Raw genomic sequence first — 22,629 nt, 5'->3', positions numbered from 1 at the left:
CACTTGATGGGCAAATAAAATTTGCAGCCTTGTAGTGTGATCACTCTGCTGTGAGAAAACAAAGATTTACTACACTTTGGAAACAAAATGCTACGTTATTATATGAACTTGAACGAACATTCTTTAAAACACTATAAAGCCTGAGTACATACCAATAGAAGAACAACTTGTCCTCCTCCTCGCCCCCCACCATCTCTCATGGACAACATGCTGCTGATGGTGTGTCATTTCCACCAAAAGCCCACATGATCGGCAAATAAAAATTGCAGCCTTGTGGTGCGATTACCCTGCTGTGAGAAAAGAAAGATTTACTACACTTTGGAAATAATATGCTACGTTATTATATGAACTTGAACGAGCATTCTTCAAAACACTATAAAACCGGAGAACATACCAATAGAAGAGCAACTTGTCCTCTTCTGTTCGCACCCCATCCCCCCCAACCCCCCCCCCCTCTCGTAAATAACATGCTGGTGGTGGTGTGTCACTTCCACCAAAAGCCCACTTTATGGGCAAATAAAAATTGCAGATTGTAGTGCGATCACCCTGCTGTGAGAAAACAAACATTTACTACACTTTAGAAACAATATGCTACATTATTATATGAACTTGAACAAACATTGTTTAAAACACTATAAAGCCTCAGTACATACCAATAGAAGAGCAACTGATCCTCTTCCGCCTCCCCCAACATCTCTCATGGACAACATACTGCTGGTGGTGTGTCATTTCCACCAAAAGTTCCCTTGATGGGCAAATAAAAATTGCAGCCTTGTAGTGCGATCACCCTGCTGTGAGAAAACAAACATATACTACACTTTGGAAACAAAATGCTACGTTATTATATGAACTTGAACGAACATTCTTTGAAACACTATAAAGCCTGAGTACATACCAATAGAAGAACAACTTGTCCTCTTCCGCCCCCTCACCATCCCTCATGGACAACATGCAGCTGATGGTGTGTCATTTCCACCAAAAAAACCATTTGATTTGCTAATAAAAATTGCAGCCTTGTAGTGCGATCACCCTGCTGTGAGAAGCAAAAATTTACTATACTTTGGGAATAATATGCTACGTTATTATATGAACTTGAACGAACATTGTTTAAAACACTATAAAGCCGGAGAACATACCAATATAAGAACAACTTGTCCTCTTCTGCCCCCTCCACCATCTCTCATAGACAACATACTGCTGGTGGTGTGTCATTTCCACCAAAAGTTCCCTTGATGGGCAAATAAAAATTGCAGCCTTGTAGTGCGATCACCCTGCTGTGAGAAAACAAACATATACTACACTTTGGAAACAAAATGCTACGTTATCAAATGAACTTCAACGTACATTGTTTAAAACACTATAAAGCCGGAGAACATACCAAGAGAAGAACAGCTTGTCCTCTTCTGTTTGCAACCGGCCCCCAACCCCCCACTCTCGTGGATAACATGCTGCCGGTGGTGTGTCATTTCCACCAAAAGCCCACTTGATGGGCAAATAAAAATTGCAACCTTGTAGTGCGATCACCCTGCTGTGAGAAAACAAAGATTTACTACACTTTGGAAATAATATAATACGTTATTATATGAACTTGAACGAACATTGTTTAAAACACTATAAAACTTTTTACATACCAATAGAAGAACAACTTGTCCTCTTCCGCCCCCTCCCACCATCTCTCATGGACAACATGCTGCTGGTGGTGTGTCATCTCCACCAAAAGCCCACTTGATGGGCAAATAAAAACTGCAGCCTTGAAGTGCGATCACCCTGCTGTGAGAAAACAACGATTTACTACACTTTGGAAACAAAAGGCTACGTTACTATATGAACATGAACGAACATTCTTTAAAACACTATAAAGCCTGTGTACATACCAATAGAAGAATAACTTGTCCTCTTCCCCCCCCCCCCCCCCCCCCCCCCCCCGCCCTCCCACCATCTCTCATGGACAACATGCTGCTGGTGGTGTGTCATTTCCACCAAAAGCCCACTTCATGGGCAAAGAAAAATTGCAGCCTTGTAGTGCGATCACCCAGCTGTGAGAAAAGGAACATTTACTACACTTTGGAAACAAAATGCTACGTTATTATATGAACTTGAACGAACATTCTTTAAACCACTATAAAGCCTGAGTACATACCAATAGAAGAATCACTTGTCCACTTCCCCTCGCGCCCCTTCCCCCTCCCCCCCGCCACTATTCTCGTGGACTCGTGGACATCATGCGGCTGGTGGTGTGTCATTTCCACCAAAAGACCACTTGATGGGCAAATAACAAATGCAGCCTTGTAGTGCGATCACCCTGCTGTGAGAAAAGAAAGATTTACTACACTTTGGAAATAATATGCTACGTTATTTTATGAATTTGAACGAACATTGTTTAGAACACTATAAAGCCGGAGAACATACCAATAGAAGAACAACTTGTCCTCTTCTGTTCGCACCCCCCCTCCCCAACCCCCCCTCTCTTCGATAACATGCTGCTGGTGGTGTGTCTCTCCACCAAAAGCCCACATGATGGGCAAATAAAAATTGCAGCCTTGTAGTGCGATCAACCTGCTGTGAGAAAACTAACATTTACTACACTTTGGAAACAAAATGCTACGTTATTATATGAACTTGAACGAATATTCTTTAAAACACTATAAAGCCGGAGAACATACCAGTAGAAGAACAACTTGTCCTCTTCCGTTCACTCCCCCCCTCCCCCACCCACCCTTACTTGTGCACAACATACTGCTGTTGGTGTGTCATTTCCACCAAAAGCCCAATTGATGGGCTTATAAAAATTGCAGCCTTGTGGTGCGATATCCCTGCTGTGAGAAAACAAACATTTACGACACTTTGGAAACAAAATGCTATGTTATTATATGAACTTGAACGAACATTCTTTAAAACACTATAAAGCCGGAGAACACACCAATAGAAGAACAACTTGTCCTCTTCCAATCGCCCCCCGCCCTCCACCCCTCTCTCGTGGACAACATGCTGCTGCTGGTGTGTCATTTCCACCAAAAGCCCACTTGATGGGCAAATAAAAATTGCAGCCTTGTACTGCGATCATCCTGCAGTGAGGAAACAAGGATTTACTACACTTTGGAAACAAAATGCTACGTTATTATATGAACTTGAACGAACATTTTTTAAAACACTATAAATCCGGGGTACATACCAATAGGAGAACAACTTGTCCTCTACCGCTCGCCCCCCCCTTCACCCCCCACTCTCTTGGTCAACATGCTGCTAGTGGTGTGTCATTTCTACCAATAGCCCACTTGATGGGCAAATAAAAATTGCAGCCTTGTAGTGCGATCACCCTGCTGTGAGAAAACAAACATTTACTACACTTTGGAAACAAAATGCTACGTTATTATACGAACTTGAACGAACATTCTCTATACCACTATAAAGCCGGAGAACATACCAATAGAAAAACAACTTGTCCTCTTCTGTTTGCCCCCCCCCCCCCAACCACCCCCTCTCATGGATAACATGCTTCTGGTGGTGTGTCAATTCCACCAATAGCCCACTTGATGAGGAAATAAAAATTGCAGCCTTGTAGTGCGATCACCCTGCTGTGAGGAAACAAAGATTTTCTACACTTAGGATATAAAATGCTACGTTATTATAGGAACATGAATGAACATTCATTAAAACACTATAAAGCCTGAGTGCATACCAATAGAAAAACATCTTGTCCTCTTCCGCTCGCCGCCCCCCCTCCTCCCCACCCAACTCTCTCGTGGACAACATGCTGCTGGTGGTGTGTCATTTCCACCAAAAGCCCACTTTATGGGCAAATAAAAATTCCAGCCTTGTAGTGCGATCACCCTGGTGTGAGGAAACAAAGATTTACTACACTTTGGAAATAAATTGCTATGTTATTATATGAACTTGAACGAACATTCCATAAAACACTATAAAGCCGGGGTACATACCAATAGGAGAACAACTTGCCCTCTACCGCTCGCCCCTCCCCTCACTACCCAGCCTCTCTCGTGGACAACATGCTGGTGGTGGTGTGTCATTTCTACCAAAAGCCCACTTGATGGGCAAATAAAAATTGCAGCCTTGTAGTGGGATCACCCTGCTGTGAGGAAACAAAGATTTTCTACACTTTGGAAATAAAATGCTACGTTAATAAATGAACATGTATGAACATTAATTAAAACACTATAAAGCCTGAGTACATACCAATAGAAGAACAACTTGTCCTCTTCCGTTCGCCCCCCCCCCCCCCCCCCCCCACAACCCTGCCACCCTCGCTCGTGGATAAGATGCTGCTGGTGGTGTGTCATTTCCACCAAAAGCCCACTTGATGGGCAAATAAAAATTGCAGCCTTGTATTGCGATCACCCTGCTGCGAGAAAAACATTTACTAAACTTTGGAAGTAATATAATACGTAATTACATGAGCTTGAACGAACATTATTTAAAACACTAAAAAAGCCGGAGAACATACCAATACAGGAACAACTTGTCCTCTTCTGTTCGCACCTTCCTTCCAACCCCCACCCCACCCCCCCCTCTCGTGGATAACATGCTGCTGGTGGTGTGTCAATACCACCAAAAGTCCACTTGATGGGCAAAAACAAAAATTGCAGCCTTGTAGTGCGATCACCCTGCTCTGAGAAAACAAAGATTTACTACACTTTGGAAAGAATATGCTACGTTATTATATGAACTTGAACAAACGTTGTTTAAAAACACTATAAAGCCGGAGAACATACCAATAGAAGAACAACTTGTCTCTTCTGTTCGTACCCCCCCCCCCCCCCAACCCTCCCTCCCCCTTCCCGTGGATAACATGCTGCTGGTGGTATGTCATTCCCACCAAAAGCCCACTTGATGGGCAAATAAAAATTGCAACCTTGTTGTGCGATCACCCTGCTGTGAGAAAACAAAGATTTACTACACGTTGGAAATAATATGCTACGTTACTATATGAACTTGAACGAACATTGTTTAAAACACTATAAAGCGTGTGTACATACCAATAGAAGAACAAATTCTCCTCTTCCGCCCCCCCCCCCCCCCCCATCTCTCATGGACAACATGCTGCTGGTGGTGTGTCATTTCGACCAAAAGCCCACTTGATAGGCAAATAAAAATTGCAGCATTGTAGTGCGGTCACCCAGCTGTGAGAAAACAAACATTTACTACACTTTGGAAACAACATGCTATGTTATTATATGAACTTGAACGAACATTCTTTAAAACACTATAAAGCCTGAGTACATACCAATAGAAGAATAACTTGTCCTCTTCCCCCCCCCCCCCCCCCTCTCCCACCATCTCTCATGGACAACATGCTGCTGGTTGTGTGTCATTTCCATCAAAAGCCCACTTGATGGGCAAAGAAAAATTGCAGCCTTGTAGTGCGATCACCCTGCTGGGAGAAAACCAACATTTACTACACTTTGGAAACAAAATGCTACGTTATTATATGAACTTGAACAAACATTCTTTAAAACACTAAAAAAACTGTATACATACCAATAGAAGATTAACTTGTCTTCTTCGGATCACCCCCCCCCCCCCTTCCTCCCCGACCTTCTCTAATGGAAAACATGCTGCTGGTGGTGTGTCATTTCCACCAAAAGCCCACTTGATGGGCAAATAAAAATTGCAACGTTGTAGTGCGATCTCCCTGCTGTGAGAAAACGAAGATTTACTACACTTTGGAAATAAAATGCTACGTTATTATATGAACTTGAACGAACATTCTTTAAAGCACTATAAAGCCTGAGTACATACCAATAGAAGAACAACTTGTCCTCTTCCGCCCCCCCCCCCACCATCTCTCATGTCAACATGCTGCTGGTGGTGTGTCATTTCCACCAAAAGCCCACTTGATGGGCAAATGAAAATTGCAGCCTTGTTGTGCGAACACCCTGCTCTCAGAAAACAAACATTTACTACACTTTGGAAACAACATGCTACGTTATTATATGAACTTGAACGAACATTCTTTAAAACACTATAAAGCCGGAGAACATACCAATAGAAGAACAACTTGTACTCTTCTGTTCGCACGCCACCCCCAACCCCCCCACTCGTGTATAAGATGCTGCTGGTGGTGTGTCATTTAGACAAAAATCCGTCTTGATGGGCAAATAAAAATTGCAGCCTTGTAGTGTGATCACCCTGCTGTGAGAAAACAAACATTTACTACACTTTGGAAACAAAGTGCTACGTTATTATATGAACTTCATCGAACATTATTTAAAACACTATAAAGCCTGAATACATACCAATAGAAGAACAACTTGTCCTCTTCCGCCCCCCCCCCCCCCCCCCCCCCCATCTCTCATGGTTAACATGCTGCTGGTGGTGTGTCATTTCCACCAAAAGCCCACTTGATGGGCAAATGAAAATTGCAGCCTTGTTGTGCGATCACTCTGCTCTCAGAAAACAAACATTTACTACACTTTGGAAACAACATGCTACGTTATTATATGAACTTGAACGAACATTCTTTAAAACACTATAAAGCCGGAGAACATACCAATAGAAGAACAACTTGTACTCTTCTGTTCGCACGCCCCCCCCCAACCCCCCCACTCGTGTATAAGATGCTGCTGGTGGTGAGTCATTTAGACAAAAATCCGTCTTGATGGGCAAATAAAAATTGCAGCCTTGTAGTGTGATCACCCTGCTGTGAGAAAACAAACATTTACTACACTTTGGAAATAAAATGCTACGTTATTAAATGAACATGCACGAACATTCATTAAAACACTATAAAGCCTGAGTACATACCAATAGATGAAAAAACTTGTCCACTTTCGCTCGCCTCCCCCCCACCCCCCGAACCCCCCTCTCGTGGACAACATGCTGCTGGTGGTGTGTCATTTTAACCAAAAGCCCTCTTGATGGGCAAATAAAGATTGCAGCCTTGTAGGGCGATCACCCTGCTGTGAGAAAACAAAGATTTACTACACATTGGAAATAAAATGCTACGTTATTATATGATCTTCAATGTACTTTCTTTAAAACAGTATAAAGCCTGAGTACATACCAATAGATGAACAATTTGTCCTCTTCGCCCCCCCCCACCCCCCAATCACTCATGGACAACATGCTGCTGGTGGTGTGTCATTTCCGTCAAAACCCCACTTGATGGGCTAATAAAAATTGCAGCCTTGTAGGGCGATCACCCTGCTGTCAGAAATCAAACATTTACTACACTTTGGAAACAACATGCTACATTGTTATAAGAACTTGAACGAACATTCTTTAAAACACTATAAAGCCGGAGAACATACCAGTAGAAGAACAAATTGTCCTCTTCTGTTCACAACCCCCCCCCCCCCCCCCCACCTCACTCCCCCCTCTCGTGGATAACATGCTGCTGGTGGTGTGTCATTTCCACCAAAAGCCCAATTGATGGGCAAATAAAAATCGCAGCCTTGTAGTGTGATCATCCTGCTGTGAGAAAACAAACATTTACTACACTTTGGATACAAAATGCTACGTTACTATATGAACTTGATCGAACATTCTTTGAAACACTATAAAGCCGGAGAACATACCAATAGAAGATCAACTTGTCCTCTTCTGTTCGCACCCCCCCCCCCCAAACCCCCCCTCTCGTGGATAACATGCTGCTGGTGGTGTGTCATTTCCACCAAAAGCGCACTTGATGGGGTAATGAAAATATCAGCCTTGTAGTGCGATCACCCTGCTGTGAGAAAACAAACATTTACTACACTTTGGAAACAAAATGCTACGTTATTATATGAACTTGAACGAAAATTCTTTAAAACACTATAAAGCCTGAGTACATACCAATAGAAGAACAACTTGCCCCCTTCCGCTCCCCCCACCATCTCTCATGGACAACATGCTGCTGGTGGTGTGTCATTTCCACCAAAGGCCCACTTGATGGGCAAATAAAATATGCAACCTTGTAGTGCGATCACCCTGCTGTGAGAGAACAAATATTTTCTACACTCTGGAAATAATATGCTACGTGATTATATGAACTTGAACGAACATTCTTTATACCACTATAAAGCTGGAGAACATACCAATAGAAGAACAACTAGTCCACTTCCGCTCGCCCTCCCCTCCCACCCCCTCCCACGCCCCCGCTCTCGTGGACAGCATGCTGCTGGTGGTGTGTCATTTTGTAGTGCGATCACCCTGCTGTGAGAAAACAAACATTTACTACACTTTGGAAATAAATTGCTATGTTATTATATGAACTTGAACGAACATACTTAAAACACTATAAAGCCGGGGTACATACCAATAGGAGAACAACTTGTCCTCTACCGCTCGCCCCCCCCCCTACCCCCCCCTCTCTCGTGTTGTGTCATTACTACCAAAAGCCCACATGATGGGCAAATAAAAATTGCAGCCATGTAGTGCGAACACCATGCTGTGAGAAAACAAAGATTTTCTACGCTTTGGAACTAATATGATACGTTATTATATGAACTTGAACGAACTCTGTTTAAAACACTATAAAGCCAGAGAACATACCAATAGAAGAACACCTTGTCCTCTTCTGTCCTCACCCCCCCTCCAACCCCCCCTCCTCTCGTGGATAACATGCTTCTGGTGGTGTGTCATTTCCACCTAAGGCCCACTTGTTTGGCAAATAAAAATTGCAGCCTTGTACTGTGATAACCCTGCTGTGAGAAAACGAACATTTACTACACTTTGGAAACAAAATGCTACGTTATTATATGAACTTGAACGAACATTCTGTATACCACTATAAAGCTGGAGAACATACCATTAGAAGAACAACTTGTCCTCTTCTGTTTGCACCCCCCCCAACCACCCCCTCTCATGGATAACATGCTTCTGGTGGTGTGTCATTTCCACCAATAGCCCACTTGATGAGCAAATAAAAATTGCAGCCTTGTAGTGCGATCACCCTGCTGTGAGGAAACAAAGATTTTCTACACTTAGGATATAAAATGCTACGTTATTACGGGAACATGAACGAACATTCATTAAAACACTATAAAGCGTGAGTACATACCAATAGAATAACAACTTGTCCTCTAACGCTCGCCCCTCCCCCCACTACCCAGCCTCTCTCGTGGACAACATGCTGGTGGTGGTGTGTCATTTCTACCAAAAGCCCACTTGATGGGCAAATAGAAATTGCAGCCTTGTAGTGGGATCACCCTGCTGTGAGGAAACAAAGATTTTCTACACTTTGGAAATAAAATGCTACGTTAATAAATGAACATGTATGAACAATAATTAAAACACTATAAAGCCTGAGTACATACCAATAGAAGAACAACTTGTCCTCTTCCGTTCGCCCCCCCCCCCCACCCCCTGCCACCCTCACTCGTGGACAACATGCTGCTGGTGGTTTGTCATTTCCACCAAAAGCCCACTTGATGGGCAAATAAAAATTGCAGCCTTGTAGTGCGATCACCCTGCTGCGAGAAAACAAACATTTACTAAACTTTGGAAGTAATATGCTACGTGATTATATGAACTTGAACGAACATTCTTTATACCACTATAAAGCTGGAGAACATACCAATAGAAGAACAACTTGTCCACTTCCGCTCGCCCCCCCCTCCCACCCCCTCCCACGCCCCCGCTCTCGTGGACAGCATGCTGCTGGTGGTGTGTCATTTTGTAGTGCGATCACCCTGCTGTGAGAAAACAAACATTTACTACACTTTGGAAATAAATTGCTATGTTATTATATGAACTTGAACGAACATACTTAAAACACTATAAAGCCGGGGTACATACCAATAGGAGAACAACTTGTCCTCTACCGCTCGCCCCCCCCCCCCCCCCTACCCCCCCCTCTCTCGTGGTGTGTCATTACTACCAAAAGCCCACATGATGGGCAAATAAAAATTGCAGCCATGTAGTGCGAACACCATGCTGTGAGAAAACAAAGATTTTCTACGCTTTGGAACTAATATGATACGTTATTATATGAACTTGCACGAACATTGTTTAAAACACTATAAAGCCGAAGAACATACCAATAGAAGAACAACTTGTACTCTTCTGTTCGCACGCCACCCCCAACCCCCCCACTCGTGTATAAGATGCTGCTGGTGGTGTGTCATTTAGACAAAAATCCGTCTTGATGGGCAAATAAAAATTGCAGCCTTGTAGTGTGATCACCCTGCTGTGAGAAAACAAACATTTACTACACTTTGGAAACAAAGTGCTACGTTATTATATGAACTTCATCGAACATTATTTAAAACACTATAAAGCCTGAATACATACCAATAGAAGAACAACTTGTCCTCTTCCGCCCCCCCCCCCCCCCCCCCATCTCTCATGGTTAACATGCTGCTGGTGGTGTGTCATTTCCACCAAAAGCCCACTTGATGGGCAAATGAAAATTGCAGCCTTGTTGTGCGATCACTCTGCTCTCAGAAAACAAACATTTACTACACTTTGGAAACAACATGCTACGTTATTATATGAACTTGAACGAACATTCTTTAAAACACTATAAAGCCGGAGAACATACCAATAGAAGAACAACTTGTACTCTTCTGTTCGCACGCCCCCCCCAACCCCCCCACTCGTGTATAAGATGCTGCTGGTGGTGAGTCATTTAGACAAAAATCCGTCTTGATGGGCAAATAAAAATTGCAGCCTTGTAGTGTGATCACCCTGCTGTGAGAAAACAAACATTTACTACACTTTGGAAATAAAATGCTACGTTATTAAATGAACATGCACGAACATTCATTAAAACACTATAAAGCCTGAGTACATACCAATAGATGAAAAAACTTGTCCACTTTCGCTCGCCTCCCCCCCACCCCCCGAACCCCCCTCTCGTGGACAACATGCTGCTGGTGGTGTGTCATTTTAACCAAAAGCCCTCTTGATGGGCAAATAAAGATTGCAGCCTTGTAGGGCGATCACCCTGCTGTGAGAAAACAAAGATTTACTACACATTGGAAATAAAATGCTACGTTATTATATGATCTTCAATGTACTTTCTTTAAAACAGTATAAAGCCTGAGTACATACCAATAGATGAACAATTTGTCCTCTTCGCCCCCCCCCCCCCCCCCCAATCACTCATGGACAACATGCTGCTGGTGGTGTGTCATTTCCGTCAAAACCCCACTTGATGGGCTAATAAAAATTGCAGCCTTGTAGGGCGATCACCCTGCTGTCAGAAATCAAACATTTACTACACTTTGGAAACAACATGCTACATTGTTATAAGAACTTGAACGAACATTCTTTAAAACACTATAAAGCCGGAGAACATACCAGTAGAAGAACAAATTGTCCTCTTCTGTTCACAACCCCCCCCCCCCCCCCCCACCTCACTCCCCCCTCTCGTGGATAACATGCTGCTGGTGGTGTGTCATTTCCACCAAAAGCCCAATTGATGGGCAAATAAAAATCGCAGCCTTGTAGTGTGATCATCCTGCTGTGAGAAAACAAACATTTACTACACTTTGGATACAAAATGCTACGTTACTATATGAACTTGATCGAACATTCTTTGAAACACTATAAAGCCGGAGAACATACCAATAGAAGATCAACTTGTCCTCTTCTGTTCGCACCCCCCCCCCCCCAAACCCCCCCTCTCGTGGATAACATGCTGCTGGTGGTGTGTCATTTCCACCAAAAGCGCACTTGATGGGGTAATGAAAATATCAGCCTTGTAGTGCGATCACCCTGCTGTGAGAAAACAAACATTTACTACACTTTGGAAACAAAATGCTACGTTATTATATGAACTTGAACGAAAATTCTTTAAAACACTATAAAGCCTGAGTACATACCAATAGAAGAACAACTTGCCCCCTTCCGCTCCCCCCACCATCTCTCATGGACAACATGCTGCTGGTGGTGTGTCATTTCCACCAAAGGCCCACTTGATGGGCAAATAAAATATGCAACCTTGTAGTGCGATCACCCTGCTGTGAGAGAACAAATATTTTCTACACTCTGGAAATAATATGCTACGTGATTATATGAACTTGAACGAACATTCTTTATACCACTATAAAGCTGGAGAACATACCAATAGAAGAACAACTAGTCCACTTCCGCTCGCCCCCCCCCTCCCACCCCCTCCCACGCCCCCGCTCTCGTGGACAGCATGCTGCTGGTGGTGTGTCATTTTGTAGTGCGATCACCCTGCTGTGAGAAAACAAACATTTACTACACTTTGGAAATAAATTGCTATGTTATTATATGAACTTGAACGAACATACTTAAAACACTATAAAGCCGGGGTACATACCAATAGGAGAACAACTTGTCCTCTACCGCTCGCCCCCCCCCCTACCCCCCCCTCTCTCGTGTTGTGTCATTACTACCAAAAGCCCACATGATGGGCAAATAAAAATTGCAGCCATGTAGTGCGAACACCATGCTGTGAGAAAACAAAGATTTTCTACGCTTTGGAACTAATATGATACGTTATTATATGAACTTGAACGAACTCTGTTTAAAACACTATAAAGCCAGAGAACATACCAATAGAAGAACACCTTGTCCTCTTCTGTCCTCACCCCCCCTCCAACCCCCCCTCCTCTCGTGGATAACATGCTTCTGGTGGTGTGTCATTTCCACCTAAGGCCCACTTGTTTGGCAAATAAAAATTGCAGCCTTGTACTGCGATAACCCTGCTGTGAGAAAACGAACATTTACTACACTTTGGAAACAAAATGCTACGTTATTATATGAACTTGAACGAACATTCTGTATACCACTATAAAGCTGGAGAACATACCATTAGAAGAACAACTTGTCCTCTTCTGTTTGCACCCCCCCCCAACCACCCCCTCTCATGGATAACATGCTTCTGGTGGTGTGTCATTTCCACCAATAGCCCACTTGATGAGCAAATAAAAATTGCAGCCTTGTAGTGCGATCACCCTGCTGTGAGGAAACAAAGATTTTCTACACTTAGGATATAAAATGCTACGTTATTACGGGAACATGAACGAACATTCATTAAAACACTATAAAGCGTGAGTACATACCAATAGAATAACAACTTGTCCTCTAACGCTCGCCCCTCCCCCCACTACCCAGCCTCTCTCGTGGACAACATGCTGGTGGTGGTGTGTCATTTCTACCAAAAGCCCACTTGATGGGCAAATAGAAATTGCAGCCTTGTAGTGGGATCACCCTGCTGTGAGGAAACAAAGATTTTCTACACTTTGGAAATAAAATGCTACGTTAATAAATGAACATGTATGAACAATAATTAAAACACTATAAAGCCTGAGTACATACCAATAGAAGAACAACTTGTCCTCTTCCGTTCGCCCCCCCCCCCCCCACCCCCTGCCACCCTCACTCGTGGACAACATGCTGCTGGTGGTTTGTCATTTCCACCAAAAGCCCACTTGATGGGCAAATAAAAATTGCAGCCTTGTAGTGCGATCACCCTGCTGCGAGAAAACAAACATTTACTAAACTTTGGAAGTAATATGCTACGTGATTATATGAACTTGAACGAACATTCTTTATACCACTATAAAGCTGGAGAACATACCAATAGAAGAACAACTTGTCCACTTCCGCTCGCCCCCCCCTCCCACCCCCCTCCCACGCCCCCGCTCTCGTGGACAGCATGCTGCTGGTGGTGTGTCATTTTGTAGTGCGATCACCCTGCTGTGAGAAAACAAACATTTACTACACTTTGGAAATAAATTGCTATGTTATTATATGAACTTGAACGAACATACTTAAAACACTATAAAGCCGGGGTACATACCAATAGGAGAACAACTTGTCCTCTACCGCTCGCCCCCCCCCCCCCTACCCCCCCCCTCTCTCGTGGTGTGTCATTACTACCAAAAGCCCACATGATGGGCAAATAAAAATTGCAGCCATGTAGTGCGAACACCATGCTGTGAGAAAACAAAGATTTTCTACGCTTTGGAACTAATATGATACGTTATTATATGAACTTGCACGAACATTGTTTAAAACACTATAAAGCCGAAGAACATACCAATAGAAGCACAATTTGTCCTCATCTGTTCGCACCCTCGCACCCCCCCCCGCAAGCCCCCCCTCTCGTAGATAACATGCTGCTGGTGGTATGTCATTTCCACCAGAAGCCCACTTGATGGGCAAATAAAAATTGCACGCTTGTAGTGTGATCTCCCTGCTGAGAGAAAACAATCAATTACTATACTTTGGAAATAATATGCTACGTAATTACATCAACTTGAACGAACATTATTTAAAACACTAAAAAAGCCGGAGAACATACCAATAGAGGAGCAACTTGTCCTCTTCTGTCCGCACCTTCCCTCCAACCCCCCCACCGCTCTCGTCGATAACATGCTGCTGGTGGTGTGTCATTTCCACCAAAAGCCCACTTGATGGGCAAATAAAAATTGCAACCTTGTAGTGCGATCACCCTGCTGTGAGAAAACAAAGATTTTCTACCCTTTGGAAATAATATGCTACGTTATTATATGAACTTGAACGAACACTGTTTAAAACACTATAAAGCCTGAGTACATAGCAATAGAAGAACAACTTGTCCAATTCCGCCCCCCCCCCCCCCCCCCCCGCCACGCCACCCTCTCGTGGACAACATGCTGCTGGTGGTGTGTCATTTCCAATAAAATCCCACTTGATGGGCAAATAAAAATTGTAGACTTGTAATGCGATCACCCTTCTGTGGGAAAACCAATATTTACTACACTTTGGAAACAACATGCTACGTTATTATATGAACTTGAACGAACATTCTTTAAAACACTATAAAGCCGGAGAACATACCAATTGAAGAACAACTTGTACTCTTCTGTTCGCACGCCCCCCCCCAACCCCCCCACTCGTGTATAAGATGCTGCTGGTGGTGTGTCATTTAGACAAAAATCCGTCTTGACGGGCAAATAAAAATTGCAGCCTTGTAGTGTGATCACCCTGCTGTGAGAAAACAAACATTTACTACACTTTGGAAACAAAGTGCTACGTTATTATATGAACTTCATCGAACATTATTTAAAACACTATAAAGCCTGAATACATACCAATAGAAGAACAACTTGTCCTCTTCCGCCCCCCCCCCCCCCCCTCTCTCATGGTTAACATGCTGCTGGTGGTGTGTCATTTCCACCAAAAGCCCACTTGATGGGCAAATGAAAATTGCAGCCCTGTTGTGCGATCACCCTGCTCTCAGAAAACAAACATTTACTACACTTTGGAAACAACATGCTACGTTATTATATGAACTTGAACGAACATTCTTTAAAACACTATAAAGCCGGAGATCATACCAATAGAAGAACAACTTGTACTCTTCTGTTCGCACACCCCCCCCCCCCCCCCAACCCCCCCACTCGTGTATAAGATGCTGCTGGTGGTGTGTCATTTAGACAAAAATCCGTCTTGATGGGCAAATAAAAATTGCAGCCTTGTAGTGCAATCACCCTGTTGTGAGAAAACAAAGATTTACTACACTTTGGAAAAAAAATGCTACATTATTATATGAACTTGAACGAACATTCTTTAAAACACTATAAAGCCTGAGTACATACCAATAGAAGAACAACTTGTCCTCTTCCGCCCCACCTCCCCCTCTCTCGTGAACAACATGCTGCTGGTGGTGTGTCATTTCCACCAAAAGCTCACTTGATATGCAAATAAAAATTGCAGCCTTGTAGTGCGATCACCCTGCTGTGAGAAAACAAACAATTACTATACTTTGGAAACAAAATGCTAAGTTATTATATGAACTTGAACGAACATTCTTTAAAACACTATAAAGCCTGAGTACATACCAATAGAAGAACAACTTGTCATCTTCCGCCCCCTCCACCGTCTCTCATGGACAACATGCTGCTGGTGGTGTGTCATTTCCACCAAAAGCCCACTTGATGGGCAAATAAAAATTGCATCCTTGTAGTGCGATCACCCTTCTGTGAGAAGACACACATTTACTACACTTCGGAAACAACATGCTACGTTATTATATGAACTTGAACGAACATTCTTTAAAACACTATAAAGCCGGACAACATACCAATAGAAGAACAACTTGTACTCTTCTGTTCGCACGCCCCCCACAATCCCCCCCTCTCGTGAATAACATTCTGCTGGTGGTGTGTCATTTCCACCAAAAGCCCACTTGATGGGCAAATAAATATTGCATCCTTGTAGTGCGATCACCCTTCTGTGAGAAGACACACATTTACTACACTTCAGAAACAACATGCTACGTTCTTATATGCACTTGAACAAACATTCTTTAAAACACTATAAAGCTGGAGAACATACCAATAGAAGAACAACTTGTCCTCTTCTGTTCGCACCCCCAGTCCAACCCCCCCCCCCCCTTCTCGTGGAAAGCATGCTGCTGGTGGTGTGTAATTTCCACCAAAAGCCCACTTGATGGGCTAATAAAAATTGCAGCCTTGTAGTGCGATCAGCCTGTTGTGAGAAAACAAAGATTTTCTACACTTTGGAAATAAAATGCTACGTTATTATATGAACTTGAACGAACATTCTTTAAAACACTATAAAGCCTGAGCACATAGGAATAGAATAACAACTTGTCCTCTTCCGTTCGCCCCCCCCCCCCCCCTCCCCAACCACCACACCTCTTGTGGACAACATGATGCTGGTGGTGTGTCATTTCCACCAAAAGCCCACTTGATGGGCAAATAAAAATTGCAGTCATGTATTGCGATCACTCTCCTGTGAGAAAACAAATATTTACTACACTTTTGAAACAAAATGTTACGTTATTATATGAACTTGAACGAACATTGTTTAAAACACTATAAAGCCTGAGTACATACCAATAGAAGAACAACTTGTCTCCTTCCGCCCCTCCCCCCCACCTCTCTTGTGGTCAACATGCTGCTGGTGGTGTGTCATTTCCACCAAAAGCCCACTTGATGGGCAAATAAAAATTGCAGCCTTGTAGTGCGATCACCCTGTTGTGAGAAAACAAAGATTTTCTACACTTTGAAAATAAAATGCTACGTTATTATATGAACTTGAATGAACATTCTTTAAAACACTATAAAGCCGGAGAACATACCAGTAGAAGAACAACTTGTACTCTTCTGTTCGCACGCCTTCCACAACCCCCCCCTCTCGTGGATAACATGCTGCTGGTGGTGTGTCATTTCCACCAAAAGCCCACTTGATGGGCAAATAAAAATTGCAGCCTTGTAGTGCGATCAACCTGCTGTGAGATAACAAACATTTACTACAGATTGGAAACAAAATGCTACGTCATTATACGAACTTGAACGAACATTCCTTAAAACACTATAAAGCCTGAGTACATACCAATACAAGAACAACTTGTCCTCTTCCGCCCCCCCCCCCACCATCTCTCATGGTCAACATGCTGCTGGTGGAGTGTCATTTCCACCAAAAGTCCACTTGATGGGCAAATGAAAATTGCAGTCTTGGAGTGCGATCACCCTGCTGTCAGAAAACAAACATTTACTACACTTTGGAAACAACATGCTACGTTATTATATGAACTTGAACGAACATTCTTTAAAACACTATAAAGCCGGAGAACATACCAATAGAAGAACAACTTGTACCCTTCTGTTCGGACGCCCCCCCCAACCCCCCCCCTTTGGTGTATAATATCCTGCTGGTGGTGTGTCATTTCCACAAAAAGCCCTCTTGATGGGCAAATAAAAATTGCAGCCATGTAGTGCGATCACCCTGCTGTGAGAAAACAAACATTTACTACACTTTGGAAACAAAGTGCTACGTTACTGTATGAACTTCATCGAACATTGTTTAAAACACTATAAAGCCTAAGTACATACCATTAGAAGAACAATTTGTCCTCTTCCGCCCCCCCCCCCCCCCCCTCTCTCGTGGACAACATGCTGCTGGTGGTGTGTCATTTCCACCAAAAGGCCATTTGACGGGCAAATAAAAATTGCAGCCTTGTAGTGCGATCACCCAGCTGTGAGGAAACAAATATTTACTAAACTTTGGAAGTAATATGCTACGTTATTATATGAACTTGAACGAACATTGTTTAAAACACTATAAAGCCGGACAACATACCAATAGAAGAACAACTTGCCCTCTTCTCTTCGCCCCCCCCCCCCCCCCCCCTCCCACAAGCCCCCCCTCTCGTAGATAACGTGCTACTGGTGGTATGTCATTTCCACCAAAAGCCCACTTGATGGGCAAATAAAAATTGCAGCCTTGTAGTGTGATCTCCCAGCTGTGAGAAAACAAAGATTTACTACACTTTGAAAATAAAATGCTACGTTATTATATGAACTTGATTGAACATTCTTTAAAACCCTATAAAGCCTGAGTACATAGTAGTAGAAGAACAACTTGTCCTCTGCCGCCCCCCCCCCCCTACACCTCTCGTGGACAGCATGCTGCTGGTGGTGTGTCATTTTAAACAAGAGCCCTCTTGATGGGCAAATAAAAATTGCAGCCTTGTAGGGCGATCACCCTGCTGTGGGAAAACAAACACTTACTACTCTTTGGAAATAAAATGCTACGTTATTATATGAACTTGAACGAACATTCTTTATACCACTATAAAGCCGGAGAACATACCAATAGAAGAACAACATGCCCTTTTCCGTTCGCCCCCACCCCCACCCATCCCCCTCTCGTGGACAACATGCGACTGGTGGTGTGTCATTTCCACCAAAAGCCCACTTGATGGGCAAATAAAAATTGCAGCCTTCTAATGCGATCACCCTGCTGTGAGAAAACAAAGATTTACTACACTTTGGAAATAAAATGCTACATTATTATATGAACTTGAACGAACATTCCTTAAAACACTATAATGCCTGAGTACATACCAATAGAAGAACAACTTGTCCTCTTCTGCTCGCCCTCCCCCCCCCCCCCCCCCCCCAACCATCTCTCGTGGACAACATTCAGCTGGTGGTGTGTCATTTCCACCTAAAGCCCACTTGATGGGCAAATAAAAATTGCAGCCTTGTAGTGCGATCACCCTGCTGTGAGAAAACAAAGATTTTCTACACTTTGAAAATAAAATGCTACGTTATTATATGAACTTGAATGAACATTCTTTAAAACACTATAAAGCCTGAGTACATAGGAATAGAATAACAACTTGTCCTCTTCCGTTCGCCCCCCCCCCCCTCCCCCACCACCCCACCTCTCGTGGACAACATGCTGCTGGTGGTGTGTCATTTCTACCAAAAGCCCACTTGATGGGCAAATCAAAATTGCAGCCTTGTAGTGTGATCACCCTGCTGTGACAAAACAAAGATTTCTACACTTTGGAAATAAAATGCTACATTCTTATATGAACTTGTTCGATCATTCTTTAAAAAAGTATAAAGCCTGAGTACATACCAATAGAAGAACAAATTGTCCTCTTCCGCTCGCCCTCCCTCCCCCCACCCTCTCTTGTGGACAACATGCTGCTGGTGGTGTGTCATTTCCAACAAAAGCCCACTTGAAGGGCAAATAAAAATTGCTGCCTTGTAGTGCGATCACCCTGCTGTGAGAAAACAGAGATTTATTACATTTTGCAAATAAAATGCTACATTCTTATATGAACTTGAACTAACATTCTTTAAAACAATATAAAACCTGAGTACATACCAAAGGAAGAACAACTTGCCCTCTTCCTTGCCCCCCCCCCCCCCCCCCAAACCCTCCCTCCCCAAACCCCTCTCGTGTACAACATGCTGCTGGTGCTGTATCATTTCCACCAAAAGCCCACTTGATGGGCATATGAAAATTGCAGCCTTGTAGTGCGATCACCCTTCTGTGGGGAAACAAAGATTTACTACACGTTGGAAATAAAATGCTACGTACTTATATGAACTTGAACGAACATTCTTTAAAACACTATAAAGCCCGAGTACATACCAATAGAAGAACAACTTGTCCTCTTCCGCTGGCCCCCCCTCTCCCAACGCCCCCTCTCTTGGACAACATGCTGCTGGTGGTGTGTCATTCTTACCAAAAGCCCACTTGATGGGCAAATAAAAATTGCAGCCTTGTAGTGTGATCACCCTGCTGTGAGAAAACAAAGAATTACTACATTTTGGAAATAAAATGCTACATTCTTATATGAACTTGTAGGAACACTCTTTAAAACACCATAAAGTTTGAGTACATACCAATAGAAGAACAACTTATCCTCCTCTGCTCGCTTCCCCCTCCCACCCCCATTCTCGTGGACAACGTGCTGCTGGTGATGTGTCATTTCCACCAAAGGCGCACTTGATGGGCAAATGAAGATTGCAGCCTTGTAGTGCGATCACCGTGCTGTGAGAAAATAAAGATTTTCTACACTTTGGAAATAAAAAGCTACATTCTTATATGAACTTGATCGAACATTCTTTAAAACACTATAAAGCCTGAGTACATACCAATAGAAGAAGAAATTGTCCTCTTCTGTTCGCCCCCCCCCCCCCCCCCAACCATATCGCGCGGACAACATTCAGCTGGTGGTGTGTCATTTCCACCTAAAGCCCACTTGATGGGCAAATTAAAATTGCAGCCTTGCAGTGCGATCGCCCTGCTGTGAGAAAACAAAGATTTTCTACACTTTGGAAAAAAAATGCTACGTTCTTATATAAATCTGAACGAACATTCTTTAAAACACTATCAAGTCTGCGTACATACCAATAGAAGAACAACTTGTCCTCTTCCCCTCGCCCCCCCTTCCCCCCCCCCCCCCCCACACCACTCTCTCTCGTGGACAACATGCTGCTGCTGGTGGGTCATTTCTACCAAAAGCCCACTTGATGAGCAAATAAAAATTGCAGCCTTGTAGTGCGATCACCCTGCTGTGAGAAAACAAAGGTTTTCTACACTTTGGAAATTAAATGCTACATTCTTATATGAGCTTGAACGAACATTCTTTGAAACACTATAACGCCTGAGTACATACCAATAGAATAACAACTTGTGCTCTTCGCTCGCCCCCCCTCCCTCTACCCCCTCTCGTGGACAACATGCGTCTGGTGGTGTGCCATTTCCACCAAAAGCCGAATAGATGGGCAAATAAAAATTACTGCCTTGTAATGCGCTCACCCTGCTGTGAGAAAACAAAGATTTACTACACTTTGGAAATAAAATGCTACGTTCTTATATGAACTTGAACTAACATTCTTTAAAACACTATAAAGCCTGAGTACATACCAATAGAAGACCAACTTGTCCTCTTCCGTTCGCCCCCCCCCCCCCTTCCCTCCCCGCCATCTCCCTAGGACAACATGCTTCTGGTGGTGTGTCATTTCCACCAAAAGCCCACTTGATGGGGAAATAAAAATTGTAGGCTTGTAGTGCGATCACCCTGCTGTGAGATGACAAATATTTACTACACTTTAGAAATAAAATGCTACGTTCTTATATGAACTTGGAGGAACATTCATTAAAACACTGTAACGCCTGAGTACATACCAATACAAGAACAACTTGTCCTCTTCCGCTCGCCCCCCCTCCCCCTCACAACGCCTTCTATCTTGGACGACATGCTGCTGGTGGTGTGTCATTTCCACCAAAACCCCACTTGATGGACAAATTAAAACTGCAGACTTGTAATGCGATCAGCCTGCTGTGAGAAAACAAGGATTTACTACACTTTGGAAATAGAATGCTACATTCTCATATGAACTTGACGGAACATTCTAGAAAACACTATAAAGCATGAATAAATACCAATAGAAGAACAACTTGTCCTCTTCCGCTCGCCCCCCCCCCCCTCCCACCCACTCTCGTGGACAACATGTTGGTGGTGGTGGTGTGTCATTTCCACCAAAAGCCCACTTGATGGGCAAATAAGAATTGCAGCCTTGTAGTGTGATCACCCTGCTGTGAGATGACAAATATTTACTACACTTTGGAAATAAAATGCTACGTTCTTATATGAACTTGAAGGAACATTCATTGAAACACTATAACGCCTGAGTACATACCAATACAAGAACAACTTGTCCTCTTCCGCTCGCCCCCCCTCCCCCTCACAACGCCTTCTATCTTGGACAACATGCTGCTGGTGGTGCGTCATTTCCACCAAAATCCCACTTGATGGACAAATTAAAACTGCAGCCTTGTAATGCGATCAGCCAGCTGTGAGAAAACAAGGATTTACTACACTTTGGAAATAGAATGCTACATTCTTATATGAACTTGACCGAACATTCTAGAAAACACTATGAAGCCTGAATAAATACTAATAGGAGAACAACTTGTCCTCTTCCCCTCGCCCCCCTCCCTCACACCCCCCGTCTCGTGGACACCATGCGTCTGGTGGTGTGTCAGTTCCACCAAAAGCTCACTTGATGGGCAAATAAAAATTGCAGCCTTGTAGTGCGATCACCCTGCTGTGAGAAAACAAAGATTTACTACACTGTGGAAATAAAGTGCTTCGTTCTTATATGAACTTGAACGAACATTCACTAAAACACTATGAAGTCTGAGTTCATCCAAATAGAAGAATAACTTGTCCTCTTCCGCTCCCCCCCCCCCCCCCCTCCCACCCCCCCTCTCGTGGACAACAGGCTGCTGGTGGTGTGTCATTTCCATCAAAAGCCCACTTGATGGGCAAATAAAAATGACAGCCTTGTAGTGCTATCACCCTGCTGTGAGAAAAGAATGATTTACTACACTTTGGAAATAAATTGCTACATTCTTATATGAACTTGTACGAACATTCTTTATAACACTATA

The sequence above is a fragment of the Schistocerca americana genome, chromosome 9, assembly GCF_021461395.2.
Source record: "Schistocerca americana isolate TAMUIC-IGC-003095 chromosome 9, iqSchAmer2.1, whole genome shotgun sequence".
NCBI lineage: Eukaryota > Metazoa > Arthropoda > Insecta > Orthoptera > Acrididae > Schistocerca > Schistocerca americana.
Note: the sequence above shows the minus strand (reverse complement) of the source record.